Below are 14292 nucleotides of genomic sequence, written 5' to 3'. Positions count from 1 at the left end.
CTTGTCTACTAAAATAGAGTATAAATGTTGAAAATACAGAAACTAATCTATTATAATAGTATCAATTATGCGTATCAAATTGCACCAAAATAATATAATTGGTATTGCATAAATATTTCTGTTTATTTTCGATTACCTACTTTGAAAAATATTAGAATTTTTTTATTTTTAAGCCGGTTTCACACGACATGAACGTTCGCTGAAAATTAAGTGTGTTAAATTTCAACGCTTTATAGTTTATTTACATTGCGGACGTTGCGAACAGTTCGCATCGTGTGAAATCAGCTTTAACCATCTAAAGTAACTAAATTCAATTTGCTATCGGAAAAAAAATAATAACAACCTATTATACCTAAATTGGCTATACTGGATATGTTATTCTATATTGATGATTCGTTACTACGTGAGTGATTTGAGTTTGGTGGTAATTTAGTAAATTAATAATAATTAAATAATTGCATGTAATATGAATTCTTATAACCACATTTATAAATATTACCTATCAAAAATACTTTTTCAGGCTAAAATTTATAAAAATAGGTTTATTCCAAGTTGGTTTTTCATCGCTCATTATTATACGTCAGAAATGATATGAAATGAATTGATAACTATTTATTTACAATATTTACTATGTAATTTCTATAAAGAATTGTAGTTATATATAAAATTGCATCAACATATTATATTTAACGCTTTATTCATGGTCATGAATGGCAGGTAATATTCTAAAATATTGAAGTAGGGATATACTAGGATAAATTCAAAGTTATCAATATTTATTAGTTTATTACCTACTTAATATTTCAATATTTCAAATCATCCATGGATTATATTTTTGTTATTGTTATATCAGTTATACGAACATCGCAAATGCGTAAAACACGTCATCACTGACCACTACTGACCAATGTGCTGATGTCTGAATAACGAATAAATAACCTGCCGTATAGTGAACCTATATAATACCTATATCTATTAAATAATATACAGTATTATACGTTTGTGTTCGGTGTTATCTCACGGTGTAAGACACTAGATGGTACTGCAATTTTGTCAACATGTTATTCACCAAATAAATATATACATATAAGTACAATAAATTACGTAGTTGTAGTGAAATAATTTTTAAGAATATCTACTGCATTATAGATAATTGAGTATTACCAGAGTCCAGAAGTCTCACATTCATTCGAAATTCAATGGTTATTAGGTGATTATGTGAAGTGTTCTTTCTTTTTATTAATGTATACTTTTAAACAATATTATTACAGAAAACAAACTAAATTTATTTCACACAAATTACAGTTCGTGTATCACATATGAGTATATGACAGATAAAAACAATATCGTCGGTAAATATAAAGGTAACACGTCAATTTTTAAATCGAACACAAGGTTATTTAATATTTATTTAAGAAACTATCAATTATCATTAAGAGATTTTTGTGTTATCAAATTGTTCTATACTACGTACCTACTTAAAAACAATATTATGATATAATAGCGTATTTAAAAAACGGATATTATACCAAAACTTTTTTAAATTTTATGATGCCTAGACAGCTAAACTTACAAAGTTTACAATTAATTAGAAATATCTATTTAAGTATTTAGTATAACATAATTACTTTTATAGTTTTATACCTATTAAAGGCTAAAGCTGTGTCTTGAAAAAAATATAGTTTGTTACAATTTCACATTTAATTACTTTTGTTTGAACAACAATTTTTATTTATCATAAAAACAATACCACGGAAAAATTCAAAACAATAATAAATTACTTTTATTACTTATTTTAAATATCACTAGATATTGATAATTTTGTAGGCACCTGGCTTGTTGTCTTTTATTTTGATTTTTAACTAACAATTTAACACAATTTATAAATTATATTATATTCAAAATTAATACTAATAAAGTAATGATTATTATTGTTTTGAATTTTTACGTCATATTATTTTTTTGATAAATTAAAATTTTTGTTCGAACAAAAGTATAAATATGTCAAATTGTAGTGAATTATATTTTTATATATTTTTCAAGACATAGCTTTAATAGGTATAAAACTATAAAGATAATTTATAAATTGTGTTAAATTCTTAGTTAAAAATCAAAATAAAATACAATAGGCAGCGGAAAGGTGCCTACAAAATTATCAATATCTAGTGAATTTTAAAAGAAAAAAAATACCGAATATAGCTAGGTATGTTTTTTCAATAACGAGTAAACTTCATCATGACATATATACCAATAAAAGACATCTGACTTTCACAAATTCTAATAATGATATTCAATAACTATCGCAGAATCTATATTATATTATCATCATTTGGAAATTGATCAACAATAATATAATTAATAGTTGCTGCTATTTTATACTTAAATATTTATTTTTGTGGGCCATCATTATTGGATAAGCCTTTATAATAGTAAGTTATACTCTTAAAACTACATAAATTATTAAATATATACCTCAATATTTGTAGATTTAAAAAACATAATTTCTAAAATAACTTTGATAATAAATAAGTATCATTAAACACATTTTACTTATTTCTATTTTATTCATATTCATATTATAATAATACACATAAAATATATATACATACTACATAGTTATAAATTGGAGACGGAAAACCATAAAGCATAAAGCGTATAATATAGGTGTAAATGGTGTTTTTTTATTAGGTATTTACTAAACACATTGATAAACATGATATTACAATATATCAATTATTTAGTGAGAATAAAACCTTATCAAATTAATGTATATTTATTTTAAATTAAGAGTTTTTAAATCGTATTATTATTTATTATTAATCATTAAAAAATACTTTAAAAAACATACCATTAACATTTAACACTAAAAAAAAACCACAAAATATGCAAAAATATCTACCATAAACTTTTACATTTTTTCGTAATGTCTTGAAACAGTTGAAACTAATTCCTAGCTTAGGTGGCAATAAATTTAATGGCTCACAAAAAACTTGAAAATAGAACAACTTATACTACAAGCCCTAATAGGGTTTGAACATTAATGTTCTTAAAAAGTATTAAAATAAATATGCATTTATTTTTTTTTTTATTTAAGTACAAATATTTTATAACTTTATAAGATTATAAACAGTTAACCCCAGAGGTAATATTTTTATAGAAAAGTTATATTAATATGATATGCCTTTACAGCTATATTATAAACTTTTAAAAATACATAAATTTCAAACTTTGTAATTTTTAAAACATAATTTCTAAAATAATTTTAATAATAAATTAATATAGCTTTAAACATTTTCCATGTTCTATTTATTATAATTATATACACATATGTCGTATACATATATAGTTACTAATTGAAGATAAACCATGATATATAATATATATGTATTCGAAAAATACGATACAATTAAAATGAAAACTAAGAACTCTCAATATAAACGTATATATGTATTTTAATTTACGATTTTTTTAATTGTATTAATCATCAAATTTACACTAAGAAATTGTAAAATTAAGAAATAACTTAATAACTACAAAATATGCAACAAAAATTAATATTTTTTTTTGTTAGTATATTGAATCTAATAATTTTTAGCTTACTAAGCAATTATTTAAATAACCCACAAAAAACATGCAAATGCAATAACTTCCGAACCCACAGTTATATTTTTAACTAATAAAAGTGTTAAATTATCGTACCTAATTTATATGCGGTTCATAATCAATAATGTCTATTTACTATTATATTGGTACTTACCATAGTTGTATTAAATTATTTTTTAATTGAAGTTAAAATTATAGTATTTTATTACTTAAATTTAATGTTTGTCTTATTAAATTTAATATGATTATAAATATAAAATGAGTTTAATATTGCAAACTGCATATAGTAAGCATTACCCACTCCTCAAAATTTTGAAGCATTAACACATTAAAATTTCTGAGGTAATCTGCTTCAGCATTTTCTATTTCAGTCACGTCATACTATTTATCAAGTTTGAAAAATTAATTAAATATATATAATCGTAATTAGAGTAGGTAAATAGTTTTAAACATTGTAGATTATAATTAATAAATAATAACTATAACGTTTTATGTAGGTACCAATATGTTTTTATTTGGATATATTTACTAATTATACATTATAGTTTTATATAGGTATGAAAGTCACATTACATAATTGTATAATATGTATTCGGTCTATACCTAATAAGTAATAATCCATTAAAACTATAATTAATATTAATAATATATACATGAGTACACGGCAATAGCATATAGGTTAAGTACGATTTTTAGGTCTGTCTTTTAAGCGACCTTTGTCTGTCGGTTAATTACCAAGTGTCGGTTCTATTAAATGATTTGAATTAGCCAAGTGCGCATTTCAGATATGCCGGTGTTCGGCGCAATTCGTCGACATCAATAAAAATCTATTTAAAACCAATAAATATCGTAGATATAGGTATTTACAATATGATACTTATGTAATCATGTATATATTTTAAAATAATATATAATATACAAAATCAGAAGCGAAGATCGTTTGCTATTTCGAGCAAGTCAATATAATAATGATTCGTATTATAATTCATAATTTAAATTTTAGTATGCCAATTGGCAATGCGCAATGACCAAATGTGTTGCTTAATAAATAATAAGCAAAAACCTTATATCAGCTAGCAAAATAAATACTATTAGCTATATAGCACTGTATATGCATTAGCATACACTAAGAAAATGTAGAAAAAAAATACATATTATATTATCATTGAATATTGATTAAATATACTTATTATACGTATATTTAATCAATGATATTATTCGAGAAAATATATAGAAAATCTAATAATATACAATATACCATTCTCTAATATCAAAAACTATCAAATTAATAATAAAATAAATGTATTGATTCAAATTACCTAGATAATCAGAGTATATCAGTCATCAGATGTCAACATTCTACTTTAAACTTCACAATATGGAAAAATCATTCATAAAAATTTCTTTGGTAATCAATTAACTATAGACAATACAATTTTATATTCTTGTAATAACATTGCAGTTTATATTTTATAATATACCTATATACATTTTTTTTTGTTTTCTTGACTTTCGTGCAATTATAAAAAACATTGAAACAATTTTTGAACAAAATATAATTTTTTCCTATTTAAAAATATATAAATATATTTAATAATACTTATATATTTTTAAACATGTTTTTAAATACTTGCAATATTTAAAAATTAAAAAACAGATCAACAATCGATAAAATAAAATAATTGTATTGATACCTATTAAAAATTAAAATAATAATATTAATATAATTCATGGTCGAGAATAAAAAAACACGGATTCATCTCGTCAACACTTTATTAAATTGTAGTATTCCATGCGTGTCACAGTAACCTTATCGCTCGTCTAATATACACGTAGGTTGTAACTATTGTATAGGTATCACGTGTGAATTATGTGATGTACTGATGTATCATGTGAGAAATATACATCGATGGCTATTATAAATTATAATAGTTATAGTGTATACATAATAGAACAGTCCAAAATACAAATTTAAGTCTGTTAAATAATATAATATATATGAAATCGTCTATATTTTAAAATATTTATTTTTGAGACAGTAGAAATTTTTTTAGAGATCTTCACCCCGTAGATAAACGGGCGCGAAGCATTGTTTCATTTTACTTAGAGGGTGAATTGGTAAAATTTATTGAAGCCGATCCGCTGCCAGAACAATAATTTATGTTATATTATTAAAACAATTCTTATATCTTTATTAAATCATTTTTACTTGAAATTAATTTAACTTTATTATATATATAATATAATAATATATACCTGCATGGTGTACCAAAAAGTGAAACAGGAACGCATGGAAGCTGGAAACTATATATAATTATTATGAATATTATTGAATATTATAATCAGAACGAAAAACAAATTCATTAGTAGGATAAAGCTGGATTAGTTATATCTAGTAAATAATTAATGTATTATACTGATACACAATAAACATAGTGTGTACTGTGTATAATATTATATTAAATATTTAACGATTGAATACCAATTCCAAAGTATAACTATAAGGTTATGTATGGATACAAATTGCATAGGGGTAGCGAGTGTACACTGCTAACACCTAAATAGCACCTTTGAAATATAGGTTGTTACTTGTTGCACTGATACTAGGTTAGCCTTATTGTTGAAAATTAGCCTAACAAATGTTTTTCGTCAACAGTTTTATTTCTATTAGAAATAATAGTCATATTATATAACAATAATAATAATTTATTTTGTCCAACATAAGCGTAGGGTAGTAAATTTTTTTTTTGGGAGTGGGGACTATAGCCCTCCAAGAGATAGACATGTACCGACTCGTGCGGGGCTTCAACCCTCACACCACCAAACCAGTGTACATCTGCAAGTATACATCATAAAAAATAAATAACTTGTGAACATTTTATTATTTTTTTATTTTAGTTCTCCAAACTAAATAGCACTCTTACTTTAAATAATAGCAATATTATAGTGTATCTAGGTATAGATTCTAGGTATTTAATTATAAATAGGTATTAAATTAAATCATAAGTAATAACTTATGCATCAAAGAATCGTTAAACTTAAAATATTCCCTAAAGTGCTGATAAATTTGATGACAATATTTTGGAAGACAAGACACGCGATGAGTTTTTTCCATTATTCCAATATAATGTTCATTATATATTTATATTGTTTAAAAATAACGAAAATTTCAAACTTTCAATTTTTTTTTACAAAACTTTTCGTCTTACCTCCCCCCCAAATATTGTCATCTTTTAATTTTATAATAGGTATATTATTTTTTATTTTATTTTATTCTAGAATCAAAATTGAGTGAGTTCTACTCAGACTGCGTAAACGCGTTTTGTTTATGTCGTAGGTACGTGTGTAAGACGGAGAAAACATACGCGGGTGCGGGCGGTGATCGTTTGGGCGAGTGAAATTATTTTATCTACATGTGAGGTAAAAACCTGGTGACAGATACTGATGATATTATTGCTAATCACTGCTTATCGAAAATTTAAATAATTAATTGTTGAATGTATATTTTGAGAATTTTCATACAAAGCCGATAGATTACTTTAAAATATACTAATTTAATTTATAATTTTTGACTGTAGATTACTACCTACCTATATAATAATATTATTAATATATATTTATACCAATACTTTTTTTAAATAGGACTTATTATTAAATATTTATATTTTATATGAATTTGTTTAATTAATTGTTGAGTGTATATAGTGAGCATTATTATTTATTTTCATACCACTCAAACGATATTTTTAGTTGAATAATCCTCGCCCAAACAGTCTGCTCGCGGGTGCGACGCGCGACGTCCTCTTAACATTTAAAATAAGCACAATTTAACCCAAATTATATAATATTGACGGACGAAAATAACGCACTATTAACAACAATAATTATTAATCTTAAATATCATAAAAATTACTGATTTTAATATTTTTAAAATTTAGATGGCCCAACATTTTTTAGGAGGCTATTTTTCGAACTAAGGGGCTAAGCCCCCACAAGCTTCCCCAAAGTACGCCTATGTTGTTTAAGGTAGTACAGTAAATTCCCGTTACAACGAATACCAATACAACGAAAAATCCCGTTATACCGAAAGTCATAGAATTCCCCTACCGAAAAGCAGGGCTTATAAAGAGCTTATTCGAATTTTCGTTACAACGAAATTTCCGTTATAACAAAAAAAAAATTCGGTCCTCTGGAGTTCGTTGTAATGGGATTTTACTGTATTATAAAAATTGTTGACTTATATAATAGAATGATAATTTTGGCCCTGTGAGGAAGACCTCTTATTGGTGATAGATGAGAAACTAATCAGAATTCTTGGCAAGTATATTTTTATCTTAAACTAATAATGTACCTATATATAAAATAAACTAAAAGAAAAAAATCAAAATTATGTATACATTTGAGATTAATTTTATAAATATATTATTCTTATAAACATGCAGGCATTTTTATGTAAGCCTTCAATAACTTATTACATGTATGTAATTTATTGAACTTATTAAAGTAATAAAGTAACATAAAAATCCATTTTTTAATATTTTTTTGTATACTTATTTAAAATATTAACTGGTGCGTTATTAAGTAATTTAAAATTTTAATTCACTTGATATAACATAAAACACATACTCGCATACTTTAGTGGTATGAATTAAAACTTAAAGGTATTATTAAATTGTAAATATTCAAACCATATACTCGTATATGTGTTAAAGTCTTATGGATTATATTACCCGGGTAAATTCTACATTACTCTAAAATTTATAGAAATATTACTATATAACAATGGTTTATACCAATGACGTATTCAGAAATTTTCAACGACAAGTGATGTTATAAGTTATAATACATTTTAGTGAATTGTGTTTGTAAGTCCGTGCAAAGACATAAATATAAAAGGGTTTTAGGGGTCAAAATTGTTAATAAATTAATAGCTTTTAGCTTATAACCACGGATTAGGATATAAGTTTATAACTGACTTATAGGCGTAACTAGGGGGGAGCTTGGGTGGGCTTCAGCCCCACTCCCTGAATTGTTGGGTAAATGTATGTGCATATAAACATATTTGTTTTGTATTAATTTTTTTTTTAATGTAGATATAAAGATATTATAATATCTTAGTCCATGCTATATTTATAAGCGTTTTATACAGATTAACATAGATGCTGATAACTGAAAATTGATTACACACAAACTTAATGATTAGTACCACTTGTCCACATTTAATACGGTTTTGTATATGTAATATGCATACAGGCTTAGATTAAAGAGTGGGCAGGGAGGCCATGGTCTCCGGGCCTACGAGAAATAGGGGCCTACAAAGAAAAAAAACATACTTAATCTTATATTTTTACTAATTGATAAAATAACTTTTACAAATTAAAAACTATATTATTAATTAATTTATCTCCTACGTCATAATTTAATTATCAAACCTCTGACTAATAAGATCAAGAGAAAATCAACGTATAGTAAATTAGTTAATATTGTCTGTGTAGGATCAGTGCTAATTTATTGTATTTATTTAAATTTATAATATTTTTATTATCTTCTCATTAATAGAAATTACATTAAATTATATTTTTTTGTTATTTTAACTTCTATGAGGTAATCAAAACTAACAGTCAGTAGTGTCACCTATTTTTGTAGGAGACATGAGTTAGACAAGACTAAGGAGTATATATATTGCGATTTACAGGTATACGTATACCACGGTCGAGGTGACTATCGCGTCCATATTATATTATGTTTTAAGTACTTAACCTAACCTAACCTGTCCGACAAGTTATTCGATTCTCAACGATTCTTTTGAGACAATTTGAAACAAATATTTCCTCTCCTTCCACCTTGACATATTATTCGTGAGCGGTTACCGCAACAATTTCCGCGTCGTTGATTCTAGTAAGTTCGTCGTTCGTCGTTGGTTTTTTTTCTTCAGGTCCACCATAGGGTAAATGGTTGTTTCGTCTTTGACAAAAAATTAAGTTGGCGGACGTTTCGCGCGTACCAGTCAGTTATTAAGATAGGACATTTGGTCTACTGAAGTTATTAGCCTTAAGACGTTTAGACGTTTAGTCTTTAGCGTATTTTAATTATAGGACGTTTTTATATTGGCAATTATATAAATAAATAATAATAAAAAATATATATTACTAAAGAAATGTATACAAATAAAGATAAAAAAAATTTTAAAACCTTATGTTCACCTATAATCAAAATACGCTAGGTACCAAAGTCCTATTTTAATAACTCCTATAGAAACTAAATGTCCTATCTTAATAATTTACGGGGACAAAATGACAGGTACAAAACAACCTAGAATCGCAAGTTGTTGGACACTTTGTACGGTCACCCAGAAAAAATTAATACCACGGACAATTTGTACTATTTCAGGTATAGTAATAAAATGTATACATATCACGTAATTTGTTATTAAAAAACATAGGTAGTTAGATTTAATAATTTAATATTCTAATGTTATATTATAATATAAAAATAATGATTTATTATAACTTATAACTCTCCGGTTCATAAAGGTTTGTAGTAACTTTACCCGTACAAGTCACTTTTGAACACTTCCTGCAACGAATATTTGATTTATTTATTCTCAAAATGGTAATGGTATAATCATAACCATATTTAATCATTTTTGGATTTAGTTTAGTAGTTTGGTTTTAGTTTATAGTGTATTTCAGAGTATATAGGTTATGCTCTACTGTCACCAAACTTATGTCTCATACTGATTGCGATCACGATTCACGATCTAAAGTTTTGAGTTATTTAATTAGAAATAATATTGTAATTAGCTTTTAAAAAATTGAAGTGTAGCGATTTTTTTCCCGGGGATTCCGAGACCGTCAAGTGCCACTAGTGGGTGGCTTCTTATCAAGTACTCATGTTATTTATAGCCCTTATCATAAACCTATGCGGCTATGCTTATTGTGCACCAATTGTACAGATTGTATATAATATTATTATGAAAATAAAGATCCATATTTAACATATTAAGCTCATCCAACACGATAATATACAAGTTCAGTTTGTCTCATGCAACAATTTTCAAACACATTGTAAATAAGAAACTTGCCTTAACACCAGTGGCGCATTTATATATATGCGCCCCGGGGCAAAATAATTTTTTCGCCATTCCCCCCAAAAAAAAAAATATATAAAAATAAATTTAAAGTTAAACAATAAAAAAAATAACTTTTGAAACAAATCATAAATCAGTTGTTTTGCGATATTGTATTAGATAATTTTATAGTAATACATATCCTAACGTTAACCTAATCTTTTTTATTCAAAGTGAATATTCCTTTCTTTATTATATATAAAATATAGAAAACGGAATCAACACTTATTATATGCACAATGATTAACATGGCATATATTAGATTAAATAGATAATATTTATTATTAATTATATATAATAAAATAATCGATAGCTTATAATTTTTTTCTTGACTTTTGAGAAGCAAGTCAATAATATCATTAAAATTAATAGTTTTTGTTAAATCAACTTCAATGTTGAGGATTGCTAATGAATTAAGACGATTTTCTCCCATTGTTCATCTTAAAAAAGTCTTGACCCTAATGTAGAAAATTATCTTTCCGTTGAACAATTACTTAAAGGTGTACATCATAAGAGCATTTTTAGAGCAATGTCAATAATAAAAGTTAAAATATTTTGCCGCTCCCAAAAATTTACTGCTTGGGAAGTTTGCCCCTTTCGCCCCCCCTTAAATGCGCCACTGCCTAACACATTACTTTTATTATGCGGGTAAAAAGGCAATTCGCCCAAATACAGACTGCCCGATATTTTGATGAACCGAGGGCGAAATCTAGATTATTCTATAGAATTCTATACGCTTGTTTGTGAATCTCATCACTTCCTAGTTTCGATCTACGTCTACCGTTTCCTGAGGAATTTCCGAAGGCAGTGTGTCAAGGTATGACGCACGATTAGTCATAATATATAAAATAATATGTATAATGTACATTATAATCACAAATTCCTAGTACTGTAGGACTCCATTATACGATCATTATTTACAATTTATTTTTGTTGCACATATTATTATTTGTAATTTGTATGGTATGTTTGTAATAATGTACACACGTTTGGGTGTTTACCTTCCATTGGATTTTGTTTCTATATATAAATACATGAAAATATTTGTGTAAAACATATTTTTTGAATAAATCACAATTTTTGTGTACGCCATGTTGAAGTTGTTTCAGTTGTTTGTATAATATGATATTATATATTATTATATATACGAATAAACGATTGTAAAAGCCAAATAATACTTTAAAATAAATCTATAATTTATGCATAACAATGTGTTGAACTGTTGAACGTAGGTACTTAAATAAAGTCACATTATATCAGTATTATATACATGAATCCACGAACTAGAGAGACCCGCGGAGGCGTATTTAGGCGGAATATTAAAATATTAGCATGTTTGGTTTTATATTTGTTTGTAACAATATATTGTAATTTGTAATCTTGTATAAGTATTTAAAGTCTCTTTAACTTTTTAGGTTTATTTAAAATATTTAGATTCAGAGCGAAGTAATGAATAATGTATTTATTCTATAATGATCAGTCTTTTTTGTCTGTATACACGTTAAGAAGTTGAAAAAAAATGCTTCAAATATTAACTTATTTGAGGGTGATTTCAGATAGAAAATTAGACTGTAGATATTTAAAAATGAGTATTTATCAAAATAATCAGAAAAACAAATACAACATTTAAGAAAAACAGAAATTTTTACGCAAATTCTGTTTTTGAAAATTGATTATTTTTTAATGTAATTTAAAAACGACTAATTGTAGATACTTGAAATTTTCAATTTAAGGGCAAACATTTAAAATAATTAAAAAATATAAATTTATTGTCATTTGTATATAATTTAAATAATTTATTTAAGTAACATTTTTTTAATTATATAATACAAATGACAAATGAAAATTATTGACAATGTTGAACGCAGATTGCAGCTATACTTATAAATATCTTAAAAAAGTGTTACATAGATAGGGTTACCATAATGTTTTTAGACCAAATCTTGGACATTAGTTCCGTTTCATGGGGGTGGGGGGTAAATTGAAAATAAACAATGTTGTATTATTTCATTAATACAATAAAAAAAATTAAAAATAAAAATTAATATTACTCTGTTATAACCAAAATGATTTTGGTCTTTTTTAATCTTAGCAATAACTTTGGTCACTTCTACTTGCTATATTTCAGCTAGATGCTTATAAGGCGTTATAACTAAAGGTTTAGTTTTAAAAATTGAAGTTCTCAGAATAGCATTTTATATAGTGATAAAAATATTATATTATAATATATTTTTACAGTGATCATATCATTTGTAAACATCTTACTCAATAATCATTTTTTTTTCCATTTTTAATCACCAAAATAAAACAAAAACATTGGACGGTGACCTTCGTAATGTCGCTGGCCGTTGACACATGTCCGCATAATATTTTTTAGATAAAAATAATGTTATTAAAATATATATTGCAAAATAAACTTTAATATTTAATATTTTAACAATTTACTTTTGAATAATTCTGTAACAATAATTCTCTACTACGTCATATTGCATAGGATGTATCTCGCATTCTCACTATCTTATGCTTAAATTATTATTAAATCTTAAATAATCAAAAAAAAAAGTGAAGGGCTAAAATATATTTTTAGGGGGCTAAGCCCCCTAAGCCCCCCTAGTTTCGCCAATGGTGATGGATATTTGGTTGAATGTGTATGTGAGACGTGAGAGGGGGACTTGTCATTTTTACTATTATTATCTGAAATGTTGAACTGGCATCAAGATTTGACAATAAAGTCAATAAACCTTCAACTGGTTAGAGTCTTTATTATCCGCACATTAGAATCATTAGATTGTAAATTTTAACCATTTGTATACAAACACGATTCCGAAAATTCCTTATAAATCTATAACTGATTACTCATGATTCGTGAGTGATGATTTTAAAAGCAACGTTGCCATAATGCCATAACAATCGTTTTCTCTCAATACGACGTTACCTATTATTATAATTTATAATTATAACATATTAATACGTAAATATCAGAACTAATTAATCATATATCTAATACCTACTTGAACAAATCATATTTTTAGAAAGAACTTGACAGTGTCACAAATGACACAAATTAAACACTTTTTCACCTATAGGCTATAGGTACACGTAAATAATTATTTTACCGTTGTCCAGTAGAAAATTGTGATATTTTTTAGATTCTGAATGGAGGACATTTACAGTGTTTATTTTTTGTTTATGATGCGTAACACACGTGATAAAGTAAAAAAAAAATACATTACTCTTCAATTTAAGAATAGTTTTTGATAGTGAATTAGATCTATATAGATTGTGCCCTAAGTATCCTAACCTATCCTACCTATCTTGAATAGGTAAAAATGGAAAATTCCCTTTATTTTTCAAAATAATAGTAAAAAACATACAAAAAAATCTAGAAAATATGGGCATTTTTACGAAAATTTAGTTGTTTTTTATTAAAACTGTTTCGTTTGGTCAAAAAGCTTGAACATTGAATACAATAAGACATAAGTTCCTCATAACTATTCCTCTAGTTGTTAGTACTAGAATTATCTATTATATTTCTTACTATGAATTTTCTTATTTTCATA

The 14292-nt window shown here is 25.6% G+C and overlaps 1 protein-coding gene across 1 annotated transcript in view; it reads left to right on the top strand.

Moving 5' to 3' along the window:
* The first annotated feature begins 1300 nt into the window (after positions 1–1300).
* LOC132929617 (insulin-like receptor) overlaps positions 1301–14292 on the top strand; it is a 36340-nt gene continuing 23348 nt past the window's right edge. The window contains exon 1 of the mRNA XM_060995097.1: positions 1301–1364. The gene's annotated coding sequence lies outside the window, so the exon portion shown is untranslated. The remainder of the gene's footprint in view (positions 1365–14292) is intronic.

Source organism: Rhopalosiphum padi, chromosome 4 (assembly GCF_020882245.1).
Source record: "Rhopalosiphum padi isolate XX-2018 chromosome 4, ASM2088224v1, whole genome shotgun sequence".
Lineage (NCBI taxonomy): Eukaryota > Metazoa > Arthropoda > Insecta > Hemiptera > Aphididae > Rhopalosiphum > Rhopalosiphum padi.
This window is presented reverse-complemented; position numbering and strand designations above follow the sequence as displayed.